The sequence below is a fragment of the Bubalus bubalis genome, chromosome 10 (assembly GCF_019923935.1).
Source record: "Bubalus bubalis isolate 160015118507 breed Murrah chromosome 10, NDDB_SH_1, whole genome shotgun sequence".
In the NCBI taxonomy this organism is placed as follows: Eukaryota; Metazoa; Chordata; class Mammalia; order Artiodactyla; family Bovidae; genus Bubalus; species Bubalus bubalis.
In genome coordinates, this window is record NC_059166.1 from 22,654,529 (window position 1) to 22,677,579 (window position 23,051).

At 42.3% G+C, this 23,051-nt stretch overlaps 1 protein-coding gene, 1 long non-coding RNA gene and 1 pseudogene across 3 annotated transcripts in view; 1 reads left to right on the top strand and 2 right to left on the bottom strand.

The window, feature by feature from the left end:
• Nucleotides 1-1,326: 1,326 nt before the first annotated feature.
• PLAGL1 (PLAG1 like zinc finger 1) overlaps nt 1,327-23,051 on the top strand; it is a 96,914-nt gene continuing 75,189 nt past the window's right edge. Inside the window, exon 1 of one of the 2 annotated variants that reach the window (XM_044924154.2) lies at nt 1,327-1,342. The gene's annotated coding sequence lies outside the window, so the exon portion shown is untranslated. Of the gene's footprint in view, nt 1,343-7,116; nt 7,479-23,051 lie in introns of those variants that run through there. The other variant, XM_044924153.2, reaches the window with a different exon arrangement.
• LOC123327664 lies at nt 4,132-6,046 on the bottom strand. Its single transcript, XR_006542299.2, has 3 exons — nt 5,431-6,046; nt 5,137-5,321; nt 4,132-4,367 (listed from the first exon to the last, which is right to left on the bottom strand). It is a non-coding gene; the product is annotated as an uncharacterized LOC123327664 (long non-coding RNA).
• LOC123327663 lies at nt 7,892-9,232 on the bottom strand (annotated as a pseudogene).

Below are 23,051 nucleotides of genomic sequence, written 5' to 3' on the forward strand. Positions count from 1 at the left end.
AAAGCCATTTATTGATTTTCCAACAGGGTACTTCACAGGCAGGCCGTGTAGTTTCAAGGGCAATCCATTTGCTGTTGTACTTAGCTGGGGAAATTTTGCCATGAAAATTCAGAAATACAGGTATTTCTGAGGCACTTTGCTCTCTCATGGAGGGAATTTCTTCTTTTCCTGCCCAAACGACAACTTATAGTGATATATTTACATATTACTACCTGAGGGGTGGAAAAACCGGGAAGTTGCAAGATGGCAGAACTGGCTTGTGTGTGACCGTGGGCCACGAGCAAGTTACATGGCTTTTCTGCGCTTGAAACTTTTGAGCTGTAAAATTGGCCTAACGTTTGTGCATGAATTAAGCACATGTGTACTTAAAACATCTGTCACATAATTGACAATCAGTGTCATTTCCTCCCCTCTCAGATCCACCTGACCGATTACAGAGAAATTGTCCCGACAAACAACACCTGTTGAGCGTTCCAGGCCCCCCATTCCAGGCTTTTCTCACCGTTTGCCTCATTTAATTCTTGCAACAAACTGAGCGTTTGACACGTTGAGTTAATGAGGCTTCAGCAGTAGGCCCTCACTTCCTCGAGTCCCTCGCAAGGTCCTGCATCTAACAGAACACTCCTCCTCTCCCTGTTTTAAGTTTCAGGCCCCACAAATTCTGAATTCGCCCTGGACGGGGACCGTTTTCCTAATTTTGCAAAGGAGGGTAAACTAAATTGCCTAATAAGTGTTCATGCGCCCTCAATCGTGTGCGAATCTTTGTCGCCCCATGGACTGCAGCCCTGCAGGTTCCTCTGTCCATGGGATTTCCCAGGCAGGAATCCTGAAATGGATTGTAATTTCCAACTCTAGGGGAATCTTCTCGACCTAGGGATCCAACCCACGTCTCCTGCACTGGCAGGCGGGTTCTTCACCTCTGAGCCAAAGGGCATTCAGTTTTACAAAGAGGGGTAAAGTAAGTTGTCTAAGATAACACACTTTTAAGTAGTGGAGCAAGAATTGAACCGGAGTGGCCTGACCCAAGAGCTCGAGCTCTTAGCCACTGGAGGTGGTAACAATGGTGTCACTGGGAGAGGAGCAGAGTGGTCAAGGCCCCGGGCGGGAAACCAGCGCCCGCATCCCCCGGTGCGGCTACGCGGGGCAGGCCGGGGTCGGAGGGGATCACCCCGCTGAGCCTCCCCTCCCCTTCTTCCCCTTCCTCTTTTCCGCGCCGCTCGCCCTGCGGCCGCCGGGCCCGACCCGGCCCGCTTCCCCCAAGCTGCCGGCGCCAGGCCGCGGGGTCCGGCTCAAGAACTTTGCAAGGAAGAGAAACTTGGCAGCCAGTCGGGAGGACAAGAAAGTGAGGCGCGGGGCGGGGGAGCGGCGCTCAGGTGGGCGCGCGGTGTGGCAGGTGCCCGGCGCGGGGTGCAGGCCGCCCGGAGGAGGCGGCTCCCACGTGCCGCGGGCGGCCGCCCTGGTGCAGCTCCGGGCGGTCTTCCTCTTCGCCTCTAGCCCGCGGCTCCTCGCTCGTGCGCGGGGCCGGGCGGGCGACGTTGACTGGGGAGCCGATGGCGCTGCCCACTCCCGCCCGGCCCGCCGTCCCCCCGCGGGGGTACGTTTTGGCGGGATCCAAGTTCAGGGTGCGCGGGGGCTGGGGGGCGGTGGGTGCGGCAGGTCTGCATTACCGCAGGGGAATCATTTCTGAACCACCCCAAACGTGAGAACCTCAAGTTCAAGCGTAGCCCTTCCCCCGAGAGACCGAGCTGTTGGCAAGAAAATGACCGAGTGAAGGCGAGGGAAGTCCCCACAGACTTCGGGAGAAAAGGGACCCTCGGCGACGCACGGAGCGGAATGATGGGGGCGGGGTGTCCTTGTTGGGTGGCGGGCGGGACACGCTGCCCGTGGCGACAGTGGCCATAGGGTTTGCAGGTGCGCAACTGAATTGTTGGTATCAGCGACTGGCGCCGGACTTGTGTGTGCGTGTGTGTGTGTGTATTGGGGGCGATGAGGAGGGCGGGGTACGAAAGGAAAACGACCCCCTGTGCTCGTTTCGTTTACCAAGTGTGAGGAGGTCCACAGGAGCCCCTTGTACTACTGAGAAAAACGAGTCAAGTGATAACTGTTGCAGCTACTTCACTGGGATTGCGCGTCTTTTTGGCCACTTCGATGGAAAGAAGTAACGCCGAATGTTCGGGGAGCACATATTGACCCAAGATTTACGTTGTCTGCTGCGGGGCTGCCTAACCGCAGGTGGTTCTCCTAAGCACCTGGAGAGTTTTTCAAAATTTATCCCTGTTGGGCCCACTGCAGAGGTCTTGAATCGCAAGTGAGAAGGCTCAAGTCCTGACCTGAGCATTTTTGTAAAAGTTTCCCCGGGGGATTTTGCTGGGGGTGCCTGCTTAGGAATCAGGAGGTAGAAGAACTGGACTCTACCATGTGGCTGGTTGAAGAAATTTTAGGCACAGTGTTTCTTCGTCTGTATAGTGGCCTCTAATAATTTATTCTAAAGATAAGTTAGTATAAGATGTGTGGGAGTGTGTTGAAAAGGGAGAAGTCAGAATAATACAAAATTCTGGTGCAGTGGGAACGAAGACGCATGCCCTTTTCCACAAGTGATTTGCAGACTGAGAGGGGAGTGAAAGAATCACAAATGGCTATACCTGGAGAGGAAACGAGGGGTTTTGTTTTTAGGTAATCAGACAGTGTAACAGAGTTGGTGTAAATTATAATTCAAAATCAGTACCACCTGGATGAAAGCAAGCAAGCTCCAGCCTGCTCCATCTGTGAAGGATGGTTTGAAAAACACACCACGTATCTTGCCTCTTCTCCAAACCCAAAGACATTAGATTATTTTCATTTAGGCAAATCAAGAGTCAGTAATCACCAATGTGTCCTATCTTGTGATAACCCCTACTGGCCAAGGCTGCATGTTTTTCTACTGCATGTGAGTTTCTGTTCCATTATTCAACAAATTTGTGTTGAGGACCTTCATGCTCAAAATACAAAGGGGAGTAAAACACTGTTTTTTGCCCTAGCCGTCTGTTTAGTGGAGGTAACTGATGTAAAAACAGGCCACAATATAACCTGGTTATGATGATAATATAGGTATAGAATGAGCAAAGTGTTCTGTGGCCCATAGGAAAGAGAAGCTCCATCAGCCTTGGCTAAGAGGCAACACTGAAATTGGTAAACAGCCCCCTTCTGCCAAAGCTTGAGAATTTAGGATTCTGTGTTCTTATTTTTCAATCTGATGAAATTCTCGTGTAATCATATGCTGACAGTCTAAAGCAGAAATGACTTTTGGTTTCATGATGACTCTTAAAAATTTACTAGGCTTTCTGTTATTTTACCTTTGTAAAAGTCTCAACTATGTCTAAAGTTAATTCAAGAAAGAGGTGGTTAAACGAAAAGAAAAAAATGTAAATGTGTCCTACATTCTTACTGAATATTTAGTTCCACTTACGTATTCAGATAAGGTCTTTTAATTACATGCACTTTTAAAGGGTATGCTTTTTTTTTGAGTGATTCTCATTGTGTTAATTAGGAAAGCTTAAAAATGATCTAATAAAGGGGCACAAAAGCAAAACTACTAGGAAAAGGAAAAGCTAGAAGGAGGAGGAGAAAGGAGTTTGACAAAATTGGAAGAAGGAGACAGGAGTAAGCACTTACTGGGTAAAGAGTCCAAAAGAAATGGGTGAATCAAACATGGCTGCCAGTTTCTTTGGGGATCTGCTGTCTTAGACATTTTGTTTATAGACCCTTAGTTTTCAATGTTATTTCAAAAACAGAGGGAGGCAGTCTAATGTGGTAGTTAAAGCACAGGCTAAAGAGCCCCAAGTTTGAATAATGCATTAGGTAGTGACCTTGGGCAAGGGCCTTAACTGGCTGTGTCTGCTCATTTGTAGAATGAAGATGTTAATATAAGCTCCAAGAGGCTTGTGAGGATTAACAGCTATGATGCTGTTAATCTGGACACCTGGCTGTGATAAAGCCTTGATCAGGAGTGGCCTCTGCTCTTGTTTCTCTCACCTAACGGAAGCTTAGTGAAAGCACTGAGAAACTGGGCAGATAGCTTCGTTCACCTTTCCAGTTGAAGACGCTGAAATTGAGAGGGGCTGACTTGCTAAAAGCATATAAGCTAATGGGTAGATGAGCTGAAGTGAGAAGCTGTGTCATTTGCAATTTAGTCCTGTGCCTTCATTCCTGCTCCACGCTGGTGCTGATTTCGATGATGGCTAAGGTTGATGCTCCCTGGAGTTTAAAGGGGTAGAGGCTGGAATCATTTCAGCTGTCCATGCACACAGTCACCCAGTGACTTTCCTGTGATTGTTGATTTCTATTGTTGATTACGTTTCTCTTCAGGGTTTATCAGTGGGAGCCCACTCCTGCATGGTGGTAAGGGGAGACAGTGGAAAGGCCATAAGGAAGTCACACGTGGAAGACCTTTCAAAGGGGGAACCCCTCTCTCCAACTTCCAGTAGTATTTTGTAATATTACTAGAAAAAAGTCAGCTTTATTGTTCAGTGACTTAACTGCTTTCATCTGCAACTGAGGGTTCTCATGCAGAATTTTTCCTATCATATCTCCTTTCACATACATGTCTGGTCTCTGAACACATGGAGAGAAGGGATGTTAGCTCTGTACAGAAAGCTCATACATGTGGGTCAGATTTTAATTAGAATGTTAATTGGTATTTTGCAGTGGTAAGGAATCTGCCTGCCAATACAGAAGATACAGGAGACAGCAGGTTCAATCTCTGGGTCGGGAAGATCCCCTGGAGGAGGAAATGGCAACCCACTCTAGTATTCTTGCCTGGAAAATTCCATGGACAGAGGCACCTGGAGGGCTACAGTCCATGGGGTTGCAAAGAGTTGGACACGACTGAGCGACTGAGCGCACACACAATGGAAAAAGTATGACCAAGAATATATTATACCAGGATCCAGAAAAGTACAAAGGAGGAATGTTTCTGAGAATAGCCCCTCATTGTTGGTTCAGTTTTTCTTATAAAGAAGCAGACTTTATCTTCATAGATGACCTTTCCACTTTTAGGTACAGACGGCCCCCAATTTCATATCTTTCAATTCAGCATTGTTAACCTTCTCAATTGAGCAATTTAAAATATATGTGCCCAGAATAATGTTGGATGCTTACAGGTGATCCTGGAAGGTAGAAAGTCAACATTTAGCCTGGTGTGCAATTAATATAAATGCGGAGTAGGTGTGGTGCGGTCTCTTGAAGTGATCAGAAAGCTCTCAGAGTTTGAGAATTCTTCCTGGGGAGGGAGAGGAGACATGTCCTTGCTGTAGGGTGTGAATGGCCTTTTAAATCCCCTTCACCTGGGAAATACAGGAACAGTGGGTGGCATTGAGGATAGAGAGATGAAAGAGTAAAGGTACAAATACTTGACCCCCCAGAACCACCCTAGGTATCCCAAAAGGCGCTTACTTGCTGGGCAGCCTCCAGGACAGAAGAACATTAGTGGCAAAGCAAAGCTTCCTCTGCCAGGCCTCTGGAAATTCACAAAGCATGAGAGATGATTTCTTGAGTGGCTATGATAGACAGGAACTGTTTGTTGAAAAGTGTAGTCGCTCAGTCTTGTATGACTCTTTGTGACCCCATGGACTGTAGCCTGCCAGGCTCTTCATTCCATGGAATTCTCCAGGCAAGAATATTGAAGTGGGTTGCCATTTCCTTCTCCAAGGGATCTTCCCGACCCAGGGATTGAACCTGAGTCTTGTGCGTTGCAAGTAGATTCTGTACTGTCTGAGCCACCAGGGCAGACCCATTTGTTGAATACATTTGCTAAATGTATCATAAATGCCTGGAAAAGTTAGGGCTTCCCTGGTGGCTCAGACAGTAAAGTGTCTGCCTGCAATGTGGGAGACTGGGGTTCTATCCCTGGGTCAGGTAGATCCCCTGGAGAACGAAATGGCAACCCACTCCGGTACTCTTGCCTGGAAAGTTCCATGGACTGAGGAGACTGGTAGGCTATAGTCCATGGGGTCGCAAAGAGTTGGACACGACTGAGCTTTATTTCTCAGAATTAAGGTTAGGGATATTGGAGGGAAAGAGCAATTGGCCAAGATGGCGATAGTCAGGCTCTATCGCCCCATAGCCTCTTGCTCTTGCCCCACGTTTTGTAAATACATGGCTATGTAACAGCTGAGATCATTTATAGCACTGCGTATGTGCAATGCTCTGTATAAGCACCACCTGAAAAGCTCTAGTAGGCGAGTAGTCCAGTTGAGTAGAGTTCAGTAGCCTTGAGTTGGGCTGCGTTATGACTATATCTGCTGGGTCAACCACCAGAGAACACATCGTGAACAGTGAGATGGAGCAAGACAGATGTGAATGCATGCATGCTAAGTCGCTTCAGTCATGTCTGACTCATGACCCCATGGACTGTAGCCCACCAGGTTCCTATGTCCATTGGATTCTCCAGGCAAGTATACTGGAGTGGGTGGCCATGCTCTCTTCCAGGGGATCTTCCTGACCCAGGGATTGAACCCGTCTCTCTTTTGTGTCCAGATTTGGCAGATTGGTTCTTTACCACTAATGCCACCTGGGAAGCCCAGGGATGTGAATAGTTTTATCAAAATATTAATATACACAGTTCTTCCCTATTATCAGGAATGGGGTTAAAAATCAGGAAGTCACAGGGTCTCTGGAAAAGGGAATGGGGAGGGAAAGTATCAGAAAAGAACTTTGATTGGGACCTTTATCTTGAGACACAAAGGCCCTTGAGTCTTGTTTGGAGGTTGGATGCACCTTAGCAGGACCTGTTGGTTTGAGTTGCACTAAGTTAACTCATGAGAATCTTAACACATCCCATTTTCAGATTATTAAGTTACATCTGAAAGATGAAAATGCCTAGCAGGTCCAATTACTTTTTTTCTGCCAGGTTTAGGCATTTTCATCATGGCAGGGGAAACCAATTAAAGGCTGGAGGGCTGCTCGTTGAGAAAAGAGAACAAAAGAGTTGACTGATTCAGTGCCAGTGTCACAGAGCCATTGAAGCCTGTGATATGCCCTTCACTTGTCCATGAACGGGGACTTCCCCGCTGGCAGGCTGGTCAGCCAACTTCCCCTTGCACATGGTGGAGATGCCTCACTTGATGAAATGCTCTTCAAGTTTCCTAGACTCGCATCACCACCAGCCTTTGCTTGTATGTATTACCCACTTGTCAGATGTTTATGATTTTGATTTATCTAGTTATGATCATCTCTCCCAAATTGGAGATCATTTCTCTTCGGGGAAAGACTAGTACTTTTGATACTATTTTGGCAACTACCCAGTTTTAGCTTCAATAGAGGTATGTGAATTTGGAGTCACTCTTCTCTGAGATAATCAAGTATTGGCTTGGCCTCAGCTTGGATCAACATCTGGTTGAAGGTACAACTGCAATAATAATAGGTTCCTTCAGGCATCAATTTGTGTGAGTCCACGAACCTGAGGACTTTGAGCTGAATGAAGAGAGAAGATGCATGTGGAGGTAAGGAATGGAGGGGAAATGTGGGGAGGGAAAGGGATGTGACGGTATTTGGCAAACACCTGCTCCCCCCTCCAAAAAAAAACCCCTTTATCCCAGGAACACTATTACCTAGCCTGGGCTTTTGGGGAGAGGGGCTAAAAGCATGAGCTGATGAAGCTAATTTTTGTGGGGTTTTTTTTGGGAGGAGGACCAAAGGGCAAATAGTATCCTCAGCAGCTTGAAGGTTTGGAATTTTGGGGGTTTGTTGAGAGGTGGCACCTGGGTCAGGAAAGGGTACAGTTCTATGGGTAGCATACCTGAGGATCTGGTGCTGGGGTGTGCCCTCCTCCTGCCATGGATGAGATAGACCTTGGCCAGGGACACAGATGGGCTGCATCTGTGATAAGGGAAAAAATTGTTTTTAATATGCATATTATCCCATATAGAACAAGGTATTAGGTTGGTGAAAAAGTAATTGCAGTTTGAGACTGTGAATTTTAAATCATTATAAATAGGCTCAGATACATCTTTATGAATCAAAATAGGAACCATTACAATCAACATATTTTTGCCAATGAGAAATAAGTTTCTTTATTCCTACATTTTAATCCTGAAGCGTAAAAATCCATGCTTCAGGATTCAACCAACTCTTGGAAAGCATTTTCTGCCTCCTGCTGGTTGTGGAAGCATTTTCCCTGCAAAAAGTTGTCAAGATGCTTGAAGGAAGTGGTAGCTGGTTGGTGAGAGGTTGGGTGAATATGGCAGATGAGGCAAAACTTTGTAGCCCAATATGGTCAACTTTTGAAGTGTTGGTTGTGTGTCTTGTGGTCAGGCGTTGCCATGGAGAAGAATTGGGCTCTTTCTGTTGATCAGAGATGGCTCCAAGTGTTGCAGTTTTCAGTGCATCTCATCAATTTGTTGAGCATGCTTCTCATATTACGGTTTCGGCAGGATTCAGAAAGCTGTAGATCATTTGGGCAGCAGACCACCAGTGACCATGACCTTTTTTTGGTGCAAGTTTGGCTTTGGAATGTGCTTTGGAACTTCTTCTTGGTCCAACTACTGAGCTGGTCAACACTGGTTGTCGTATAATATCCACTTGTCATCACATGTCACAATCTGATGGAGAAATGGTTCCTTGTTGTTGTGTAAAATAAGAGAAGATGACACTTTAAAATGATTTTTTTGATTTGTGGTCAGCTCATGAGGCACCCATTTATCGAACTTTTTCACCTTTCAAATTTGTTTCAAAGGCTGAACGACCACAGAATGGTCGATGTTGAGTTCTTTGGCAACTTCTCGTGTAGTTATTGGTCGTTGTCGGCTTCGGATGGCTGGGCACCATGCTGCTCATCTTCAAGGTTCTCGTCTCCTTTGCAAAACTTCTTGAACCACCACTGCACTGTACGTTCATTAGCTGTTCCTGGGCCAAAAGTGTTGATGTTGTGAGTTGTCTCTACTGCTTTATGACCCATTTTGAACTTGAATAAGAAAATCGCTTGAGTTTGCTTTCTGTAGAACATTTCCCTAGTCTAAAATAAATATAAAATAAATAATAAGTAATAAGTCATTAGCAAAAGAACATAAAGTGATAAATGTGCATTAAAATGATGAATAGCAATCATGTTTATTTAAGAATGTATTCCAATATCAAAACAGCAAAGTTCAGCAACACAAAACCTTAATTACTTTTGTACCAATGTAATATTTATAAATCCAAAGAACTGACTCATTGGAAAAGACCCTGATACTGGGAAAGATTGAAGGCAGGAGAAGGGGACGACAGAGGATGAGATGGTTGGATGGCATCACCGACTTAATGGACACGAGTTTGGGTAAACTCTGGGAGTTGGTGGTGGACAGGGAGGCCTGGCATGCTGTGATTCATGGGGTCGCAAAGAGTCGGATACGACTGAGCAACTGAACTGAACTGAATATTTATAAATAGTTCATTAATGTTTGGGGAAAAGAGCACGAAGTTTTCAGCTACCAGGTAAATAGAACATTTTCCATTCTTATCAATTTACAGTGTTTTACACACGTCATTTACCCTGTATAGGTGTTGACATTGTTTAATGAAGGTGAATGTGTTAAAAGATGGTGGTGGTTCTCAAACTGGTTCTCTGAATTCTAGATTGTTCAAGAGAGCTCAAAGGTGGGTGTGGATCAGAAGAGATGAGGGAAAAGTAAAACAAATAGTCTTACCATGTTGCTTCTTTGACTTCAAATTCTATTGAATTTTTATTTGTTTTCTTTGTTGAGCTTTTGATATATTGTTATGAAAAAGAGTTATCTGTTTTCTAACATAAGAGTGCCAGTATTATGTGAACTTTCAAAGGTTAAATTTTAGCCTTTGAAATTATAGGGCTGCCCCATATTTGGAATGTGAATATGGTAATTTGAGTCAAGACATTGGCTGAGTAATTGTGAGGATCAGATTCTCTCTCCTAGGCCTGATTATCCTTAATAATAGAACTGTACGTTTAGTTTTCCTAGAGCCACTTACAATTTCTCTGACGATTGTGGCCCCCAATATGGAGATGTGTACATCCATATTTTTGATTTTTGAGCCTCCTCAAGACTTTGCTAAGGGTGAATGTGAAGGGCAAGGCTCGGGACAGAGTGGAGACTGACCAGCAGGGGTAGGCGGAGCACTAATGGAAGAGACTGTAGAATCCAGCTTGGAGTGGAGAAGAAAGAATTGTAGGCTTGGGGGCAACTGGGGGTCCTAAGATAGAGGAACCCAGGATGCTAAGAATCCAAAGGCAATTGTGTTTAAACCATCAAAAAACAAAACAAAAAAAACCCCCACCCTCATCTACATAAGACAATTCCTCCTCACGTTAGTGAATGCCGAGGCAGCACAGGTTTTCTATAGCAAGAGACGGTGGGTTGCGGTTCTGATCTGCCTGTGTTCTTGGCTTTGTGACCTTTGAGTCTGCTTCCTTATATGTAAAATGAAAGTGTTAAACTAAGCTCTTACCAAGCTTCCTTCTCTGCTGAACAACCTGTGCTTTAGGGCAAGTGTGTTTTCATGAATATCTATTGATGTGACTCTCAGTGCACGTTTCTCAAATTTCGTGTTTCTCATTTAAACACAAATTAGATATTTCTTTTTCAATCTATGTGGTACCACCATCTGCTCAGGATGTTTTTCAATTGAAAGTTCCATCTTTTTGAGGTTTGACAAGATTTGGGTGGAATCTTTCATTATGAAAGATGAAACATGTATTTGGGACATCTTTCGTGTTGAAAAAGCACTGGGTTTAATGCATTTTCCCCATGTTTCATTTGGACTCTAATCTGTGTTAGATATAAAATGGCACTAAATCAAAATTAAATGTCTTTAAAGTTTGCATTATCAGTCATCTATTATTTAAATACTATATTTCATTTACAAGTTAAGTTTGCCAGAAATATTTTGTAAAGAAAGTAGCTCTAGTATATCTCATAAAGAAGCTTGAAGAACATACACCGAACTTAATCGTGGCTACCTCTAGGGACTGAACTAAGTAAGGGTCAGTAAATTTGTAATTTCTATGTTAGGTACTTTTGTATTGTTTAATGAACACATTAATTGTCATAATTTCATGCATATTATCTGTTATGGAATGAGCCTTTATGATTATAAAGTATCTTTATTGGATTTATAGATATAATCACCATTTGACATAATGGTGTCACATTTGACACAATTTAAGACTTAAAGTAAAACCAATCATTTTGTTAGACTATGTAGAGAAATGAATACCCTTTCTTCGATGGATTTAGAAGTTGATGGTGTTCTTTTGGTGTGTAGTTGGACAGGGTTCATGTGATAGATAATGTAAGCAAATACTTTTCTCTAGCCCTTTCAAGGCCTGAGCCTAGAGATGAAAAATAAGTTTCATCATCCTTGATTGTGGCTAGAGAGACGTGTTGAGAGAGGTCATACCTAAGTTCCAATAATTAACCTGACATAGGTACTAGAGGATGAAGAAAATGGCTAATCACTTGCCATTTATTTGCTGTCCCTGAAATCTGGACTTTTAGATGGTAAGTTATGAAGGTAAATTTTTTTTTGTCCAGATCTCTTAAACTGTACTATATGGTGTGTGTGCTTATTTGTATCCTACTGTTTGTGACCCCATGGACTGTAGCCCACCAGGCTCCCCTGTCCATGGAATTTTCCAGACAAGAACACTAGAGTGGGTTGCCATTTCCTACTCCAATAATACATGTGTATGTTAGTCCGTCAGTTGTGTCTGACTCTTTGTGACCCCATGGACTGTAACCTGCTGGGCTCCTCTCTGCGTGGAGTTCTCCAGGCAAGAACACTGGAGTGGATTGCCATTCCCTTCGCCAGGGTATCTTTCCAACCCAGGGATCAAACCCGGATCTCCTGCATTGCAGGCATATTCCTTACCATCTGAGCCACCAGGGAAGATTATACTTAATCAGATAATATTTTATTTTTTTATATAGTTAGTGGACAGTTTCATGATAAGTCATGTTAAGATTGCAAGGACTGGAATCTTTTGTATTCCTCCTAGAAGCTGGCATGATATTATACTTGAAAGAACTGAGGAATTAATGACGAATGAAATAACGGACTAATTTTTTTATTTGGGCAATGTGAGGTTATAGATAATAAGGATAATTCAATCTGATTGAGCATCAGTTAAAATAACTTCATCCTCCTTTATAGAAATATTTACCAGGATTGATGTTAAGCTGAAAAATTGACTACTATGACTTGGAATTTCTATCTGTGACCCTCTTTAATCCTTTTAATTTTTGACACCGAGAGAGTTAAATGACTTACATGCATTACAGTGGGTAGCTCAATTTTTACATTTGTAGTTTAAAAGGGTACCAGTGTTGCACTTATACTGCATGTAGAGATAGGGTACACATACCATTTATATTCATAAGGAATAGCAGGTGGAGAAGAAAAAATACAGAACATGTCATTCCAACCCTCCGCTGACCCCGCCTTTTTTTCTTGGAAAAAGAGGGACGTGCTTAATTAATCAGAGTAATGAGAAGCTGCCAGCATACTGTTTCTCCAATTATTTCAGACTGAATTTAAAAACAAAATCACGTATTTGGATGACATCCTGCTTACAACCAGATGAACAAGATATTTATTCATGCATTCATTCATTTAATAATATCAACTGTGCACCTACCACCTGCCAAGCACTGTTCTAGACTCTAGGAGTAGAGTTATGGGCATGAGACTCGGCCCCTACCCCATGTTATTTAATACAGATGAGAAAATTATATCTCTCCAAAGTGTCTTGCCTGATGTGGTAGATTTGGGGCTTGATTCTAAGTTTTCTGTTCTAACCTTTGCACCACAATATCTCATGTAATTTTGGGGGACCCTGATTGTCGATCAGCAGGGCAGTTCTGTCTGCCTTTTCTTTGTTCTCCCTTTGTTTGGGGTCCATTGTTTTTGATCCTATGTGGAATGGTGTGGATTCTGAGAGATACTCTATCCATGAGAGTGTCCTAAGGCCTTGGGCAAATCGTATTCAGTTTCTGAACAGAACCTAGGATCATGCTGTTAAAAATAACATGAGTGAAATAAAGAAATTGAAGCAGTATTTTTCCAAATCTGAGTGTTTTAATTTGGTAGAATGAAACCAACATTTAGAAAACTTTTTTTTTTAATCCTAGAGTACATCACAACTAGTAAGCTAAATATGTAAAACTTTTCTTCCGTGATTTTATGTTTCTATTAGGTTGCAACATGAAATTTTTTCCTTGCTGTTGCTGCTGCTACTGCTGCTAAGTTGCTTCAGTCATGTCCAACTCTGTGCGACCCCATAGACGGCAGCCCACCAGGCTCCCCCGTCCCTGGGATTCTCCAGGCAAGAACACTGGAGTGGGTTGCCATTTCCCGCTCCAGTGCATGAAAGTGAAAAGTGAAAGTGAAGTCGCTCAGTCGTGTCTGACTCTTCGCAACCCCATGGACTGCAGCCTACCAGGCTCCTCTGCCCATGGGATTTTCCAGGCAAGAGTACTGGAGTGGGGTGCCATTGCCTTCTCCGTTGGTTGTGGTCAAAAACATTTGAAACAATGGTTTAAAGGGCACAGGTGAGATAGTGTTTGTGACAAAAAAGAAATTTATGAAAAAAGATGTATGGTTAACCTTAGCTATCATTTGAATGTGGGTGTTTTGTTTACTTAAAGCATTCATAGCAATAAAGTAGAATTTGTGTGGTGAATGTACTAGTGGAAATTATCTGGCACCTGAGTATATGCTTGAACAGATTTTTTTCTTTAAACACACACGTTGCAGTTACTGGTTACCCTGTGTCCTATACTTTTATTGCAGTTCCCAGTATTGAGTGGTTTCATTATTTTTTGAAACATATTTGCTTTGTAATTTAATTGCATGGCACATAGAGAAATTTGAGGAAATAAATACTTGAGGCAATGTCCTATACATTATCTGATTATGATAAAGTCTACGGCTGATTAGACTTTAATAGAGTTGTTAAATATTACATAGTAATTTGAGAACTGATTTAATATTTTATTTTTTTCATTTAGTTTCTAAATGTTAGTGGATTTTATCTGAAGATATTTGTTAAGAAGAAAAAAGTAACACAGCTCCTTAAATTGAGGTTTCTCATAGGCAATAGTGGGCTGCCGTCTATGGGGTCACACAGAGTTGGACACAACTGAAGCAATTTAGCAGCAGCAGCAGCAGTGGTAAAGAATCAGCCTGACAATGCAGGAGACGCAAGAGATGTGGGTTCGATCCCGGGATCAGGAAGAGCCCCTGGAGAAAGAAATGGCAACCCACTCCAGTATTCTTTCCTGGGAAATTCCATACACAGAGGAGCCTGGCAGGCTGCAGTTCATGGGGTTGCAAAGAGTTGGACACGTCTGAGTGTGTGCACACACACCTACATATATGAACACACACACACACACCCATCAGATCACAGTTACTTGTTCTTCAAGAAAGTGTTTGTGGTAGGCCTTGGACAAAAAATAGCCTCACCCACTTGAAATCACTTGAAGACTACAATTTATTTTTTTATACACTTATGTAGATTACAGGAAAATTTACTAACTTGAAATTTGCAATAATTTGGGTAGGGATTGGACTTCATCTTTGGAAAGATAAAAGCTGGTTGCTAAAAAAAACGTTGCAAATTTTTAGAGTTTTAATTATGTGTATAAGTACATCTTTGGAGAGACATAAGGAAAAAAGTCTATCTTTCTGTATTGTCATTTATTTTAGAGATATGTGTAGAATTTCCATTATTGAGATGACCAAAACAGAGATGTATTGAAATACTATTTGCTTATTCTTTGCAAGGCATGAACTTATTCCCTAGAGTAAGTTTATAATCTAATTATGGAGACAGAAGCACAGAAGAAAGGCTATGCTTAAAAGAGTGTAGAGATTTTTTTCTCTCCTCAGGCAGGGGACAGGAGAGCAACATATAAAAGAAAATTTCCTTGAGAAGGGTTCTGGGCAGGAAAGCTGAGCAAGCCCTTTTTGTTGGTATTAGATACCTTCCAATGGGATTGCATTATGGGCCCTTTGAATGTACCTGAGTTCAACTAGTCAAGGTTAAGAGAAAGCAAAAGTAGAACTAACTAATAATTAGTGCAGGAGGTTGTACCTAGCATTTCCTACAATGGAATGTTCTAGAATACTGTATCATAGGGATGTGAATGTCTTCTTCCTTGATTGGTCTCAGTGTCATTCATTCTTCCAGCAGTAGATATTTTTAGTTTACCCCAATTGTACTGCACTCACTCCCAGCAAACAACCTGACTGCCTACTTCATTAAAAAAAAAATCTATAGATTGTAAAGTGTTTTTTCCCTTTTCTTACTTCTCCCCACCCCTGCTATTTATTTATCTCTTCTCCAGCCTCAGGGGCTTCCCTGATAGCTCAGTTGGTAAAGAATCTGCCTGCAATGCAAGAGTCCCTGGTCCAATTCCTGAGGTGGGAAGATCCGCTGGAGGAGGGATAGGCTACCCACTCCAGTATTCTTAGGCTTCCTTGGTGATTCAGCTGGTAAAGAATCTGCCTGCAATGTGGGAGACCTGAGTTCGATCCCTGGGTTGGGAAGATCCCCTGGAGAAGGGAAAGGCTACCCACTCCAGTATTGGTCAAGGCCTGTTTTCTTTCCTCCAGGACTTTGCTCCCTCAGTTACACCTTCTCCTTCATAAAAATCCTGGCTCTGGAGGCAAAGTCTACCAGTTTGAAATATGGCTTTGTGCTTTCTAAATGTGTGGTCATGGACATATTGCTTATCTTCTATGTGCTTCCATTTGAAAAATGGGACTAGAAATAAGCGCTTATCTTATTGTGAGCACAACCATAAGTTCAGGCAGTTAAGGGGCCTTGACTCTGGTACAAGCTCTCAGTGAACGTTAGTTTCTGCCATTCCTACTGTTACTACTACCACCATTAACCTACTAATCTCTAAATCTCTATGCTTTTCATTCCTTAACCCATATGTTTGCTGAACCATTTCCTCTTCTGGAAAAGAATGAAGCCAAACATTCTCTTGACCCTGGTCCCTTTTTAACTACTGTATTCTCTTTCCTCTTCCTTCTCAAACATTTTAAAGATTATTCAAGGTTAGCTCTCTGCACTTCTTCCTCTTCTATTTGCTTTTCTTTGTAGAAATTGTTTTTTTAATGAGATATTGACTAGATACAAAATTATAAACTATTTTCTATTTTGACTTCTCTGAAACTTGATGTAGTAAGTACTTCTTGAGTCCCATGTATGTTCAGCTGCTTCAGTTCTGTCCAGTTCTTTGCGACCCCATGGACTGTAGCCTGCCAGGCTTCTCTGTTCACAGGACTTTCCCAGCAATAATAAATACTGTAGTGGGTTGCCATGCCCTCCTTCAGGGGATCTTCCCTATCTGGGGATCAAACCCAAGTCTCCTGCACTATAAGCAGATTCTTTACCTGCCGAGCCATCTGGGAAATCTACTGTGTCCTTCTCTCCTCATTTCTCTCTGAGTGTTGTCACTATACAGCTTTTTATGTTGATCATTCTTTTACTTTCTTCATAGATTTACTTAATATTTGTACATATTTAGTTTTGTATATTGTTGAACTTTATAAGTGGAATTATACAATATAAGTTATAGGGAGGCTTGCTTTTTTGCATCAAACTATAATTTCATCCATTTTTATTGGCATAAAGAATGTCTATGTGCTATAATTTATTCATTTTCCTGTTGACGGGTATTGGACCTTTTGTTATTCTAAACAAGTCTGCACTAAACATTCTTGTATGTGTATCCTGGCATACATATACACAAGTTTCTCTAGGATTCTTGAAAAGTAAATTCAGACTTTTATATTTGGGGATGTGAAATGGTATCTGATATTTTATTTTATTTGGCTGTGCCATGCAACTTATAAGATCTCAATTTCCCTACCAGGGATGGAACCCAGGCCACTGCAGTGAAAGCGCCAAGTCCTAACCTCTTGACTGCCAGAGAATTCCCAGTATCTGACATTTTAAATTACATTATCAGATCCTTGGCTAAGAGGAGACTCTGCCTTGGGCCTGCTGGTGTAATAAACTACACTCCACTAAGTAAATAAATAAATTATATTACATTATCAGATAACTGATGAGGTCAGCCATCTTTTTATTTATTTCTTGATCATATTGGTTTATTTTTCAGTGAAATGCCCATTTAATATTTTGCCCGGTTTTATTTTGGAGTGTCCATTTCATTTATTTATAGTAGTCCTTTATAATTCTGAGACAATAAGCCAATTTCCAAATTTGTGTTTTGTCTTCTCACTTTCTTTATGTCTTTTCTCCCTCCTCTAGCTGCTTTTGAAAATTTTTTGTTTCTGATTTCCAGCAATTTGATTACAATGTGTGTAGTCTTGATGTGGTTTTCTTTTCCTGTTTTTTTTTTTAAACAACTTAGATATAATTTGTATGCCATACAATTCACTTATTTATAGTGTACACTTTTGACTTTCAGTATATTCATAGGGTTGTAGATCTATCACCTTAATCAATTCTAAATCATTTTCATTTCCTAAAAATGAAACCTCATACCTCTTAGTCATCACCTTCAATCCTTCTACCCTCCAGCCCTATGCAATTACTAATCTGTTTTCTGTCTCTCTATACTTACTTATTCTAAGAATTTCAAATAAATGGAATCATACATGATGTAATTTTTGTGACTGATTTTTTTACATAGCTTAAAGTTTTCAAAGGTCATCCCTGCTGTAGCATGCATTAGTACCTCATTTTTTATTCCCATAATTATTTATTTATTATTTATAATATTTCTTTATATGGGTGTGTCATATTTTATTTGTCCATTTGTTGGAAAAAAAAAAAAAAACAAACTTTTTTTTCCCTCCAGTTAATTGACTTGGCACTCTTTAAAAAAAAAAAAAAAAAGCCAACTGGCCATAGACATATGGGTTTATGTTTGGACCTTTAGTTCTATTCTGTTGGTCTTTGTCTAGTCTTTTGTGAGTACCACCTTGTCTTGATTGCTGTACCTTTTATAGTAAGTTTTGAAATAGGGAAGGGTGAGCCCTCAAACTTTGATCTTGTTTTGCAAGATTGTTTTGAAAATTCCAGTTCCCTTGAATTTCCACATGAATTTTAGGAACTGCTTCTCAATTTCTGCATTGAAATTAGCTGGGATTTGATAGGTTGTGTTGTACTCATGGATCAATTTCAGGTGTTACTTTCTGTATTTCTAGTAACGTGTTCCTCATTTCCTTCTGAGTCCTCACCAGTGGCCCCTTTAGTAACTGTATTCTTACCAACCGTCTAAGACTATCTAGGTTTCTTCTATCATTTTTTTTTTTTTTCCAAAATTCTTTCAACCTGCACCAACTGCCTGATTCCAAGGCTATTCCAAATTTTTAGGTATTTTCTATAACAGCATACCACTTCCAGGCACCAAAGTTGATACTAGTTTCTATTGCTGCTGTACCAAATTCACATAAATTTAGTGGTTTAAAACATTTATTACCTCACTGTTCTATAGGTCTCAAGTCTGAGCTGATCCCTAAGTTGCTCTTTAGCATTATCTCGTGCCAGTCTTCGTGTATTTCGGGTTTTGGCGATAACAGTGAATAGTTCCCTGTAGATATCATGTCACTTACATATCTCTGCTCTTCTTATGGTGTTCCTTTTACCTAATGTGTTACTGTGGGCTGTTATAACAGATTACTATGAACTGGTGGCTTAAACATCAAAATATTTTTCACTGTTCTGGAGGCTGGAAATCCAAGATCAGTCCAAGTGCCAGCACGGTTGTGTTTTTGATGGGGACTCTCTTCTTGGTCATGTCCTACCATAGTCTCTGCTTAGTACTTATACGCAGAGAATAAGCCATGGTCTCCTTGCTGTTGTGGTTGTAGTTAGGTTGCTAAGACGTGTCTGACTCTTGCGACCCAATGGACTGCAGCCCACCAGGCTCCTCTGTCCATGGAATTTCCTAGGCAAGAGTACTGGAGTGGGTTGCCATTTCCTTTTTCAAGGGGGTCTTCTTGACCCAGAGATTGAACCTATGTCTCCTGCATTAGCAGGAGGACTCTTTACCAGTGAGCCACCAGGGGGTCTCATTATCCCCTTAAGTTTTTTTTTGATAATCCTATCATAAGTCCTCTACCCTCATGACCCCATGAAAATAATTCTCTCTGCAAACCTCCAAATATCATCACATTTGAAGGTTAAAGACTTAGTTACTCAGTTGTGTCCGATTCTTTGCGACCCCATGGACTGTAGACCAACAGGCTCTCCTGTCCATGAATTTTCAGGCAAGAGTACTGGAGTAGGTAGCCATTCCCTTCTCCAGGAAATCTTCCCAACCTGGGGATCAAACCTGGGTCTCCCGTATTGCAGGTAGATTCTTTACCATCTGAGCCACCAGGGAAGCCCTTATTTGGAGGTTCAGTTCAGTTCAGTCACTCAGTGGTGTCCGACTCTTTGCGACCCCATGAATTGCAGCACGCCAGGCCTCCCTGTCCATCACCAACTCCCGGAGTTTACCCAAAGTCACATCCATTGAGTCGGTGATGCCATCTAGCCATCTCATCCTCTGTCATCCTCTTTTCCTCCTGCCCCCAATCCCTCCCAGCATCAGAGTCTTTTCCAATGAATCAGCTCTTCGCATGAGGTGGCCAAAGTACTGGAGTTTCAGCATTAGCATCATTCCTTCCAAAGAACACCCAGGGCTGATCTCCTTTAGAATGGACTGGTTGGATCTCCTTGCAGTCCAAGGGACTCTCAAGAGTCTTCTCCAACACCACAGTTCAAAAGCATCAATTCTTTGGCGCTCAGCTTTCTTCACAGTCCAACTCTCACATCCATACATGACCACTGGAAAAACCATAGCCTTGACTAGACGGACCTTTGTTGGCAAAGGAATGTCTCTGCTTTTCAATATTGCTGTCTAGGTTGGTCATAACTTTCCTTCCAAGGAGTAAGCGTCTTTTAATTTCATGGCTGCAGTCACCCTCTGCAGTCATTTTGGAGCCCCCCAAAATAAAGTCTGACACTGTTTTCACTGTTTCCCCATCTATTTCCCATGAAGTGATGGGACCAGATGCCATGATCTTCGTTTTCTGAATGTTGAGCTTTAAGCCAACTTTTTCACTTTCAATTAGACCTTCAATATATGAATTTCAGGAAGACACAAATATTCAATCCATAGCATTCTGCCTCTGTGTGCATGCTGTGTGCTAAGTTGCTCCAGTCATGTCTGACTCTCTGTGGCCCTATGGACTACAGCCTGCCAGACTCCCCCATCCATGGGATTCTGCCTCTGCCCATCCCCAAATTAATATCCTGCTGCTAAGTAACTTCAGTCATGTCCAACTCTGTGTGACCCCATAGATGGCAGCCCACCAGGTTCCCCGTCCCTGGGATTCTCCAGGCAAGAACACTGGAGTGGATTGCCATTGCCTTCTCCAGTGCATGAAAGTGAAAAGTGAAAGTGAAATCGCTCAGTCGTATCCGACTCTTAGAGACCCCATGGACTACAGCCTCCTCCTCCCCAGGCTCCTCCAACCATGGAATTTTCCAGGCAAGAGTACTGGAGTGGGGTGCCATTGCCTTCTCCGAATTAATATCCTTCTCACATACAAAATGTATTTATTCCATCCCAAGAGCTCTATTTCAGCATTAGCTCTAAAATCCGGATTCTTATGTAAATATCATCTAAATCTATGGATGAGACCTGAAATATGATTCAATCTGAGGCAAAAATGCCTCTCCAGCCATGAACCTGTGAAATCAACAAGTTGTGTGCCCCCTAACTACCATAGTGAGACAGATGTAAGATGTACTTTCCCATCCCAAAAGGGAGACATCAGAAAGAAGGAAGGGAAAGTGGGTCTCAAGTAAGCACATAACCTACTAAGGCTTACTTCACTGGACCTTGTGTTGTTGCATTTATAGTTGCTGAGTTATGTCTGACTTTTTCGCGACCTCATGGACTATAGCATGACAGGTGCCCCTGTCCATGGGCTTTTCCAGGCAAGAATACTGGAGTGGGTTGCTGTTTCCTTCTCCACCATTGGGTCTTAACGTTTGAGAATAATCATTTAAGAGTGGGTGTTGTATCATCTGAACCCACTGGAGCAATAGTCCTGAATCTGCAGCTATGCTAGGTTGGAACTGTGTTCCTGCTATTCTGGGCCAGCCTCACCCACACAGCTTTGCTAGGCAGTGGGGCCCACCCTTTGAAACATAGGTTGGGGCAGCCTGGCCCTCTCTGGGCCCATGTACTCTGGGTCTGTGTTGGGAGTGGCAGCCCTGATAATTTCTTAATCTTGTTGAAGTGTCCTTCTTTCTCTCTTGTCTTAAAGAATAGTGTGTGATCACAACGAACTAACTCTACAGTCAGGTCCTATAGGAGCTGAGAAGTCTGACAGCCTGCCTTTATTTTGTCCCATCTCTTCCCCCTTCAGTTCAAACTGGCAGTGTTCCTGCTGGGGTGGCTGATTAGGTGAGGTCCATGGTTCACACCCATACGAATCTCCTTATCAAACGGTCAGTCAGACACAGTGTTCTCTCCAAACATACTTTCTCTCTCCCTCTCTCTCTCTTTTTTTTTTTTTTTTTTTTTGCAATATGGATAAGCTGAAACTCTTCCAAATTTTTAAATTCTTTGTTCCTTTTTGCTTAACATTTTTTTTTCTTCAGTTCATTTCTCTCTTTTCACGTTTTACTATAAGGCATCAGCAGTAAACAAGCAGATCCTTCAAAACTTTGCTCTGAAACCTTTTCAGCTAGATATCCAGTTTCATCACTTGCAAATTCAACCCTCTGCAAAACACAGAAACATGAACACAATTCAGCCAAGTTCTTTGTTACTTTATAACAAGGATTGCCTTCCTCCTTGGTCCAATAGAGACTTCTTCATTTCTGAGACCTCATCAGAAAGGCTTTTGCCATTTACATTTCTACCAGTATCTGTTGTGAATACTTAAGTGTTTTCTAGGAAGCTAGAAGGTTTCTCTGCAGCACTTTGCTTTCTGAGCTCTCACTATAATCTTCTACAAAAGTCTCTTCATAGCAGTATTGGTCTTTTCTAGCATTGCACCTCAGAACTCTTCTAACCTCCATCCATTACCCAGTCCCAATGCCCCCTCCATATTTTTAGGTGTTTGTTACAGCAGCACCCAACTTCTTGGTACCAGTTTCCATCTTAGCTGCTTTGGGGTGCTGTAACAGATTACTATAGACTGGATGGCCTAACCAACAGACAGTTATTTCTCACAGTTCTGGGGACTGAAAGTTCAAGCTCAGGGTGGCAGAATGGATGGGTTATTGGTGAGGGCCCTTTTCCTGGTTTTATCTTCACATAGCGTTTCCTTGGTGTGTTCATGCAGAGAGAGTGAGTTCTGGTCTCATCATCCTCTTGCAAGAGCATTAATCCCATCACTGGTGGCTCTTTCATGACTTCATCAAAACCTAATTCTCTCCCCAGAGCCCTACCTCCAAATGCCATCATAATGGGGTTGAGGACTTCAACATGTGAATTTGGGGTGAGGGCACAGGGGCTTCCCTGGTGGCTTAGATGGTAAAGAATCTGCCTGCAATGCAGGAGAACTGGGTTGGGAAGTTCTCCTGGAGAAGGGAATGTCTACTCACTCCAATATTCTTGCCTGGAGCATTCCATGGACAGAGGAGCTTGGCGGGCTGTAGTCCATGGGGTCACAAAGAGTCGGACACGACTGAGCAACTAACACTTTCACAAACATTCAGTCCATAGCACCTTTAATGCTCATCCCTGTATTAGCTGATGTCATTATTTTCTACTTAATCTATACAGTAATCTCTTCCAGAAAATTGGACTCCGCTTCTGAGCTAAGCGACCCAGTTCTGTGTTCCCATAATAGCATGTGGTCCTTCATTTCCTGTGTTGTATCAGAATTATCTTTCACATGTTGATCATTCATGGACATATGGAAACTTGTGTCCTGTATTATCGGACTTTTGGTCTTGTAAACCTTGCTTTATTGTCTTATCTTGTTCATACGTCATATAGTGCATTAGTCTAGCTACAGGATATATTCTTGGAACTGGAATTGTGAGATCAAAGGGTATACACATT